This window comes from Leucoraja erinacea, chromosome 2 (assembly GCF_028641065.1).
Source record: "Leucoraja erinacea ecotype New England chromosome 2, Leri_hhj_1, whole genome shotgun sequence".
NCBI classification, from domain to species: Eukaryota; Metazoa; Chordata; class Chondrichthyes; order Rajiformes; family Rajidae; genus Leucoraja; species Leucoraja erinaceus.
The window spans coordinates 136961038-136971638 of NC_073378.1; positions in this window are offsets into that span (position 1 = coordinate 136961038).

Consider the following 10601-nt stretch of genomic DNA (forward strand, 5'->3'; position numbering starts at 1 on the left):
ATCAAGCTTTAATGCATCCTGACGGAATGTTCTCTATGTTGCATCTGTAGCCCTTTGTAAAAGTCATTGGAAACATGTAGAATTTCTCAACCTCCAAAAGAAACAGTTTGTGGCTTCTTGGCTGTCACGTCAATATAGTTAGTCCGAGATAAATTGTCGGTGACATTAATGTCAGAATCTTGAAGCTTTCAACCATTTCCACTTCAGCATCTTGATGCTGATTGGGACGTGCATTCCACAATGCTTTCTCAAGTCGGTAACAAGTTATTTCAGTTGCTGAGGAACATATAGATTATCCATTTGGGTTGTTATTCATTAACAAGGGGCATAGACAATAGTCAAGAGTGTTTTATTGTCGCACATCCCAACGATGAACAATTAACTTCTTACTTGCAGCAGCATGACAGATATGTAAACATAATACTGTATGAAATCTACAATAAACAATTAATACAAGTTCAGTATATATATGTTACCGGCCCAGGGCTCGGTGCCACCATTCAATATGTTCTCTATTTTATACCCGAAAGGTTTAAGAGAATATTCAATGAAATACCGGATCTCCTCAATCGTCTCAGGAAGTAGATGCATTGATGGGCTTCCTTTATGATTGCATCAATGTGCTGAGTCCCGGGCAGATCTTCAGAGATTTGCACGCCCAGGGTTTGTTGCTTTTGAGTCTCTCCTTCACCATCCCGTCGATGAAGACAGCTTTGTGGATCCTCGTCCTTCCTCAGATCCTTGGGCTTCTTGATGTTGAGAGCAAGGTTATTTTTCTGGCATCATTTAGTCGTTCGATCCCCCTCCGACCCTCTGATTCGTCGTCATCTGTAATTCGTGCAACAGTAGTACTGTCGTCGGGAATCTTGAAAATTGAATTCTCACTGTGTCTGGCTGGTCATGGAAACTATGGTCTGACACAGCCACTTCCCCAGTGTAGTAGAGCCTAACACTCGATGGCCTAAGTTTAGAATGAAGGGGGCACATGGAGGCAGACATGACAGGCAGAAGGCGATGGGTGTATGGAAGTGCTACCAAAGGAAGTGCTAGAGGTGGGTAAAATGACAACAGGGCAGGGACATTTTGAGAGTTTCTTGTATAGGAAAGGCCCAATGCTGGCAAATAAAACCAGCTGAGCATGACACCTTTCCTTGCAGTATCGCACTATACCCCCCTCACAATCCGAACAAGGTCTCGACTGCCCACTACCCTCCGCGGATGTTGCTCAACCTGCGTCAGTTCCACCAGGAGTTTGCTTGTGACAAACAATTGTTGCAATTGCTCCTTGTTGAAAATATGTCCTTATGTGCGTCACAAACCAAATGTCCATGATACTGTTGTCAGTCTCCTTCGACCAACAACACATGCAGATTAAAGTTGCCCATAAAGTCAGAGGGTCATGGGGTGATACAGTGTGGAAACAGGCCCAACTTGCCCACACCGGCCAATATGTCCTTGCTACATTAGTCCACCTGCCTATGTTGGGTCCACATCCCTCCAAGCCTGTCCTGTCCATGTACCTGTCTTACTGTTTCTTAAATGTTTGAATAGTCATTGCCTGAATTACCTCATTTTGCAGCTTGTTCGATACCCCCACCAACCTTTTTTTGAAAAAGATACCCCTCAGATTCCCTTTCATCTTAAATCTATGTTCTCTTGTCCTTGGTTCAATGCACCTCTATAAGGTCACCTTTCATCCTCCTACGCTCCAAGGAACAGAGTCGCAGCCTACTCACATTATAGATCAGACCCTCTAGTCCTGGCAACATCTTCAGAAATCTTCGCTGCACCTCTTCCAGCTTGACAACATCTCTCATGTAGCATGGTCCCTAGAACTGAACACAATACTCCAAATGCAGCGTCACCAACATCTGACACAACTTCAACATGACCTCCCAACTATTAAACTCAATATACTGACTGATGAAGCACAATGTGCCAACAGCCTTTTTGACCACCTTATCCACTTGTGACTCCGAACAAAACATTATGCACCTGGACCCCTCTGCGCTACAACACTCCCTAGAATCCTAACATTCACTGCCTATATCCTGCCCATATTAGCCTTCCCAAAATGTAACACATCACATTTCTCTGTATGAAATGTTATCAACCATTCCCCAGTCCATCCAGATCCTGCTACAATCTTTCACAACAATCTTCATTATCTGCAAAACCACCCATTTTTGTATCATCTTCAAGTTTGCTAATCTTGTCGTGTATGTTCTCATCCAAATCATTGATACATGACAAACAGTAATGGGCTCAGCACCGAATCTTTAAGTCACTCCACTAGCTACAAGACTCCAGTCTCAGAAACAATATTTTACCAACGCCGTTTGCTTCCTTCCATGTTTACAATTTTGAATCCATTGAGTTATCTTTCCTTGGATCTCGTGCGATCTAATCTTCCAGAGCAGCTTCCCATGCAGAACCTCGTTGAATGCTTTGCTGAAATCCATATGTACAACATCTACAGCCCTGTCCTCGGCAACCTTTTTGGTCACGTCTTCAAAAAACTCAATCAGATTTGTGAGACACGACCTCCCTCGTACAAAATCATACTGGCCATCCCAGATCAGCCCTTGTTCGGCCAAATGCCTGTATATACCATCCCTCAGGATAATCCATAGTAACTTGCCAATTACAGATGTTTAGCACACAGGACTATATTTCCCCGCATTTTTCCCCTGCAGCCCCTCTTGATTAGCGGCATAACATTTGCCATCTTCCAGTCTTCCGGCACCTATCCTGTACTTGAAGATGACTCGTAAATCGCAACCAGGGCACCCGCAATTTCCTCTCAGGTTTCCCACAATGTTTTCGGATATATCTGATCAGGTCCACCTTCACACACAAAAGTAATGACAATTGCTATTCCTCTGCAACACACCTTCGATATCATCCGTTTTCTACTTGGTCCCATGAAGAAGCTGGATCCTATGAGCCTGTAGGCTATTCCCAGCAGTGTGCAGCCATTTGTTTAGTGTACTCCGTGGTTGCCTTCTTGTTGTGGTGGAGTGCCTATGTGTGCCAGAGATATTGCGAGTTGTCCTCTCTGCAGTTGTGCTCCTGGCAGGATATTCCATCGCCTTACGCGCGGGCGAACTTTTTTGAAGGACCGAGTTGGTGCAATACACGCACAAGTCTCCCACGTTAAAACATGTCACGCACTGAAGTTCACCTGGAGGGACAATGGCTGTGGATCCATCTTCAGCGGTCTGAAGACCCACATAAAGGAGCCGCCATGAGGACAATCATACAAGACCTAGTGATAAATGATCATGGCGATGACAGCGCGGGATTTACCAACAAGCAGCGTGTCGCCTGTGGTATTGGCAAACGAGGCCAACCCCTGCAGCAGATCCGGCTCGCCGCCGCGGAAGAAGGACCCGGTCACCCGGTATTCCCTATTCGCCCGCCGTGCACTCGGAATCTGGACCCGGGCCACCGACGTTGGTGCCCACGGCCAACCACCAACACACCGAGGAGGTATGTGTCAAGAGTGAGGTACGTCGTCTAGGATCAATTGGGAAAGTGTCGCCTTTAAACCTTGTGGTCAACACCCTGCCATCAGTAAGTTTTTGATATACAAGATCTTTAATGATCATAATCTCATCCAGCTTGTAAAAAAGACTACCAGAGAGAATAATATTCTCTACTTATGCCTCACCAACACTCCTATTGCTGCAGACTTTGTTAAACTGGTATCAGCCATTACGAAATGGTTGCGTTGGAGCGGTTGCGAATCCAAAGATCACCAGACCACCAAGACGCAAAGTTCACCAGCATGCAAAAGCCAACTTTGCAGGAGTTGATATTGACATGGAACAGTTTTGTGACAATTTGACTGATAACGATTAAGAGTAGCTCAATTGAAGAATGATATACATCTTTTAAAAGTGTCTCGTTAGTTCAAGCATATTCCTTCTAAGATGAGATCCAGTCGCTGTTCATACCCATAGGTCAACAGCTCCACAAAGAGAGATATTTTTATTAACAGAAAGAAAAGTCTACATAATAAGGCAAAAAAAAAAAAGATGAATCTGCTTCTTGCTGGGCTAGTTTCATACAACTTCGCAGGCACATTGACAGGAAGATTCGTATTGCTCATAAATCCTACATCAGAGATGGTATTGATGTTATCCTCAAGACCCGGCCATTCTGGATCTTCATAAAATCCAAGCGAAAGGAAGTCTCTGGAGTTTCATCTCTGTACATTAACAATACCATGTTTTCAGCTGCAAAAGATAACCGCGAATCTCTTGGTCGGCTGTTTTGCTCAGTTTGTACCAGAGGAAAAAAAACATCTGATTTTCCTGATCTTGACCCTAGTAGTGTTTCGGATATTGGTGACTTGCTCATCCCCAAAGAGCAAGTTGAAAAGCTTTCGCCTGAAATGAATCCTCATAAAGCCTGTGGCCCAGACGACATGACTGCCAGAGCTTTGAAATCATGTTCTTCAAGCGGTACCCGGACGTCGCGCCGAAGCCGAGGCAAAGAAGTGGAAGCCAAATAACCGAGTGGAAACGAAGCCGAAACGTCAAATAACCGGATGGAAACGAAGCCGAAACGTCAACTAACCGAAAGAGCGGGACGCCTAAAAGCCATCTAACCGAAAGACTGCGCCGTCTAAAAGCAAACTCACCGAATGGCCGCTCTGCCGAAACGCCACCTAACTGAAAGGCGTCGTCACCTACAAGCCAACAAACGAATGTCGCTCAACAGAAAAGTCAAATAACGGATATGACGTTGCCGGGGGGCGGGACTTGTCAGGTTTAGTCCAGACCCCCGCGTCCATCACAACACTGTGGAGTGATGAACATTTCCCCACACCTCCCCTCCACCCGACCCACAGGTCGCCGGTGGAGACGGGAATGTGGAGGTCATTTTCCCACACAAGCCATAGGTCATTTTCCCACACAAGCCAATCTGAACCCGAGCACCATGTTGTAAGCAGCCGAAGGAGCGCGACCCTCAGGACAGCCCCCACTCTCCCGCGGCCGTGGCCGCCATCCGCCTCATTTCACCCGTGCGGCCGCACTGTGAAGGGCTGTGGGTCGGGTGGACAGAGTTGTGAGACAGTGGTCCCTCCGCCCACCCAGAGTCACTGACCATGATGCACCGCCATCGGACTCCAACACCCACACCAGGACCTCAGCAAATCGCATTTAAACATGGTGGGGAGGGGGGCACAAATTCCCTGGAGGGCCGATGACAATTATGCATGACAACGAAAGATTTTTATCTACTCCGTTTCTCTCCCCCCCCCCCCCCCCCCCCCCCCCCCCCCACCCCGGAGCGATGCGCTCCTTCGGCTGCTTGCCACTTGGTGCTCGGGTTCAGATTGCCCAGTCACCTAAGGGTTGTGTGGGCAAATGACCCCCACATTCCCTTCACCACCGGCAGATTTTGGGGGTCATTTCCCCACACAAGCCATAGGTGACTGGGCAATCTGAACCCAAGCACCAAGTTGTAAGCGTCTGAAGGTGCGCATCACTCGTGACAGACCCCCCCCCCCCCCCCCCCCCCCCCCCCCCCCTCCTCTCCCACGGCCACCCTCCGCGGGCTGTGGGTTAGGTGGAGGAATGGTACAATGTCCACCCATCCATGGTGATGTGATGGACGCAGGGTCAGGACCAATCGCTGTCAAGTCCCGCCCCCCGGGTAAGGTCATGTCCGTTATTTGAATTTTCTGTTGAGCAGCCTTCGGTTCGTTGGCTTGTATGCGACGCCGCCTGTCGGGTAGGTGGCGTTTCGGCAGCGGCCATTCGGTGAGTTTGCTTTTAGGCGGCGCAGCCTTTCGGTTATTTGGCGTTTAGGCGTCCCGCCCTTTGGGTTAGTTTGCATTTAGGCGTACCACCCTTTCGGTGAGTTGGCGTTTCGGCTTCGTTTCCATTCGGTTATTTGTCGTTTCGGCTTCTGTTCCATTCGGTTATTTACCTTCCACTTCTTTGCTTCGGAGTGCCAAGTCCGCACACGCTTCAAGCATTGCTGCAATCCTCCAGATTTTATTCCAGAAATCAATTTCTACAGGAGAAGTGTCGAGTGACTGGCTAATGCAAACATCTCTCCAATTTACAAAAAGAACGACTGCCCAAATCTAGCCAACTATCGTCTGGTATCCTAGACTTCAATTGCCTGCAAACTCCTTGAACATTTAATCCATGGCCATGTCATGACGCATTCTGAAATACACAATATACTAGCTGACCAGCAGCATGGATTCCGCAAAGGCAGGTCATGCGAGACCCATCTCTCTTCCCTGGTTAATGATCTGCACGCCATCCTGGAAAACAGAGGGCCGATCTTATTATAATGGACTTTAGCAAGGCCTTCGACACCGTTCCCCACCGTAGGTTGATGGTCAAGCTTCACCACGTTGGCATCGGTAATAACATCTACTCCTGGATTGATTAATTCCTCATCACACGTCATCAAAAGGTTGTAGTAGACAATGCTATCCCAACAATCTCCAGTCGAGTCCGGCATGCCATAGGGAATGGTGTTGGGGCCCTTGCTGTTCTGGATCAACATGAGCAATCGGCTTGACAACCTGTCTTCGGGAGTGATACTCTTTGCAGACTACTGTATTGTGTGTCGGGAAATCAAATCTGCTGAAGATACCAAGATGTTTTAAAATTAAGTACACCATCTTTGCAATTGGGAAACTATTTGGCTAATGGGTTTCAATCACACCACATGTTTTCCCATGAGAGTTTAACTCATAAAACAAAGTTGATCATGAAACGGTACAAGATGGGGCAGCCTGCTTAAATAAGTTGATACTCACCCATACCTGGGAGTTGAACTCACATCTGGCCTAGCCTGGAACCGACTCAGATTGCCACAAAAGCAAACATAACTTTGGGCCTTCGCTGGGAAACCTATCCGGTTGTGACCAACCAATAAAGGAGGTAGCGTAAAAAGCACGTCCGCCCACTGTTGGAATATTGCCAGACAATATGGGACCCTCAACAGAAAAATAACATTGACACCCTCAAGTGACGGGACGGGACGGACTGCTGCCATGTGCGGTATGTATGGCATGTTCTGTAAACATTTACAACATTGACAGCGTCAAAACGTGGCGAAAATTATGTATTGTCCAGGTGAGCTCTGCGACATGACTTTACCGGTTGCATGCAAAGCAAATAATTTCACTTTAGTTAGGTACATGTGACAATTGAATCATTGATATTGATTGCCTCTACCCGACCTGAGACCACATCACGATCTGCGACCATATTGATGTTCATTCTTTATTTACTACTACACTAATATGACATTTCCGGTTCTCGTTACAACAGAACGACCTTTCCACACGGAGACACATATTGCGGCAGGCCAGAATTGGAGCGAAATAAATTAAATGCTATTAGAACAGCAATTTGAACAGCTTCTGTGAAGACAGAGGTACGGACCACATTGCAGCTACAATTGCATCCTCGGATTTCCCTGGGAAAGCGTACTGGCGATAGACTGTTTAGTTAATTTGCCTCTCCTGTACGCATATGTTAAAGACATCCACCTCACATAAGGTCAGGATTTTCTGAGATCCGGGGATGATAATGTTCACAAAATGTTCGCCCACTCCGTGACAAGCGACGTAGATTCTCTGTTCAGAAGTGTAGTTGCCATCGCCTTTCTGAAAAAGATCAAGTTAACGAGGTCAGAACCAGAGTCTGAAATGGGACACGACTGAAAACATTGCCTGTCCATTTCATTCGCAGATGTTGCCTGACTCCAGTATTTTGTGTTTTGCTCAAGATTCCAGCACCTGCAGTTTCTTGTACCTCTGGGACTTGCATCTCCTTTGACACGTTGTCAGTTTGGACACTAGGCCGACGGATGTTTATGATCGTTGCTGTTCAGCACGTGCACCACAAACACAGACACAGATTTATCGGTGACACAGGCGGCTGCAGAGGCTGGAATCTTGAGCAGAAACAAAGTCCTGGAGTAATTCCTCTTCTCTCCGTCAGGCATTCCGTGAGAGGCTCCCCCATTGCTTCCCCTCTGTGATTCCTGCTTGTCTTCGAAAAAAAGCTTACCGCAGGTTGTATTGCAGCTTGTTATGGAAACAGCTCTGCCCAAGACCGCATAGTTGTATATGTAACCCAACCCATCACACAGACCAGATAACGCACCATCGATTCCATCTACTGTTCAGGCTGTCTAGGAAAAGCAGCCGACATAATCAAATACTGTTTACATCCAGCTCATTCCTTCTTCTCCCTGCTCCCTCAGAAGATACAGACGATTGAAAGTGTGCAACACAAGATTCAGGAACAGCTTCTTTCCCCTCTGTTATCGGGCTTCTGTAGGTCCTTCCGTAAGCTAGAGCGCTGTCGTTTTACCTCAACTCCATTGAGAACATGGCACATTTTCTATGCAACTGATGGGCTTCAATGCCTAGAACTATATGCTGCACTGTACTTGAATTGACTTGATTGTATCGACATATAGTATCATATGATTTGTTTGGAAAGTAAGCAAAACAAAGCATTTCACGACCTTAGTTTAATATAAAATACGACAGAACATTAGTCATCTACATCGGTTGGGCGATCGCTTCGCCGAACACCTCCGCTCGGTCCGCAATAACCAAGCTGACCTCCCGGTGGTTCAGCACTTCAACTCCCCCTCCCGTTCCCCATCCGACCTCTCTGTCCTGGGTCTCCTCCATGGCCAGAGCGAGCAACACCGGAAATTGGAGGAATAACACCTCACATTCCGCTTGGGGAGTCTGCATCCTGCGGGCATGAACATTGATTTCTCCCAATTTTGTTAGCCCTTGCTGTCTCCTCCCCTTCCCCAGCCCTCGGGCTGTCTCCTCCCATCCCTCAGCCCTCGGGTCCCTCCTCCTCCTTGTTCCTTTCTTCTCCCTGCCACCCCCCAAAAGTCTGAAGAAGGGATTCGGCCCGAAACGTTGCCTATTTCCTTACCTCCATAGATGCTGCTGCACCCGCTGAGTTTCTTCAACATTTTTGTGTACCTTCGATTTTCCAGCATCTACAGTTCCTTCTTATAGAACGTTAGTCATTTCCGGAGGGAGATTTGTCTGCCAACAATGTGCACAGCAACTTGAAATTAACATTAAATTAAAAGTGAAAAAAGTAATATAGATAAATTATAAGTAATATATACTACTACTGGCGGTAAAAACAAGGGGGGATATTATTATCTCAATGGGGTTAAATTAGTTAAGGGGGAGGCGCAGCGAGACCTGGGTGTCCTTGTACACCGGTCACTGAAAGTTGGCGTGCAGGTACAGCAGGCAGTGAAGAAAGCTGATGGAATGTTGGCCTTCATAACAAGAGGATTTCAGTATAGGAGTAAAAAGGTTCTTCTGCAGTTGTATAGGGGTCTGGTGACACCACATCTGGAGTATTGTGTACAGTTTCGGTCTCCTACTTTGAGGAAGGACATCCTTGTGGTTTAGCCAGTGCAGCGTAGGTTCACGAGATTGATCCCTGGGATGGCGGGACTGTCAAATGAGGAAAGATTGTAATAACTAGGCTTGTATTCACTCGAGCTTAGAAGGATGATGGGGCTCTTATGGAAACATATAAACTTAAAAAAGAACAGGACAAGCTAAATGCAAGTAAAATGTTCCCAATGTTGGGCGAGTCCAGAACCAGGGGCCACAGTCTTAGAATAAAGGGGAGGTCATTAGAGACTGAGGTGAGAAAAAACTGTTTCACCCAGAGAGTTGTGAATTTATGGAATTCGCTGCCACAGAGGGCAGTGGAGGCCAAATCACTGGATGGATTTCAGAGATAGTTAGAGTTCTAAGGGCTAGTGGAGTCAAGGGATATGGGGAGAAGGCAGGCACGGGTTATTGATAAGGGACGATTGCTGGCTCTAAGGGCCGAAGGCCGAATGACCTCCTCCTGCACCTATTTTCTATGTTTCTATGTTCTATGTGTTTAATAGTAGAAGCGATTGTTCGCTGGCTACCGTGTGCCCAGCGCCTTTACCGAAACGAAGAAACATACAAAGCGAAGGCATATCCCCTGGGCAGTGGATTCTAAAACTAGAGTAACCCCCCCCCCCCATCCAGCACAAAGGGCCCCTCTTTGTTCTCCCACCGTCCCTCACTATTTTTTAAAAATACAAAATGATCTTAATCGGACAGTTATCAAATTAATGTATAGGCAACATTATAATCATAATCATGCTCACAGTTGTAATTTATTAGCCAAGTATGTGTTGCTACATACGAGGAATTTGCGTTTCCCACCAGACATACCGAAAAAAGAAACAAGACACACGACCACATAAAATATTTGACTTGAACATCCACCACAGTGGCTCCTTTACTTTCCCCACTATTATGGAAGGCAATAAAGTATTATCATCTTTCCTCCTTTCCTCATGTGGGAATCATGGGAGTCGAACCATCCGCAGCCGGCGAACGAGCTCCCACATCAGGGCGGTGGAACTCCTGCTTCTAGGAGTTGCCGAAGTCGGTCGCTAACCAGGGACCGTGAGTTACGTGATGTTAAAGTCCGCAGCTCCCGCAGGTTGGAGCAAAAAGGCCGACCCCTGGCAAAGGGAACGTCGCTCCCAGATTTTAAAGTCCACAGGCTCCACGG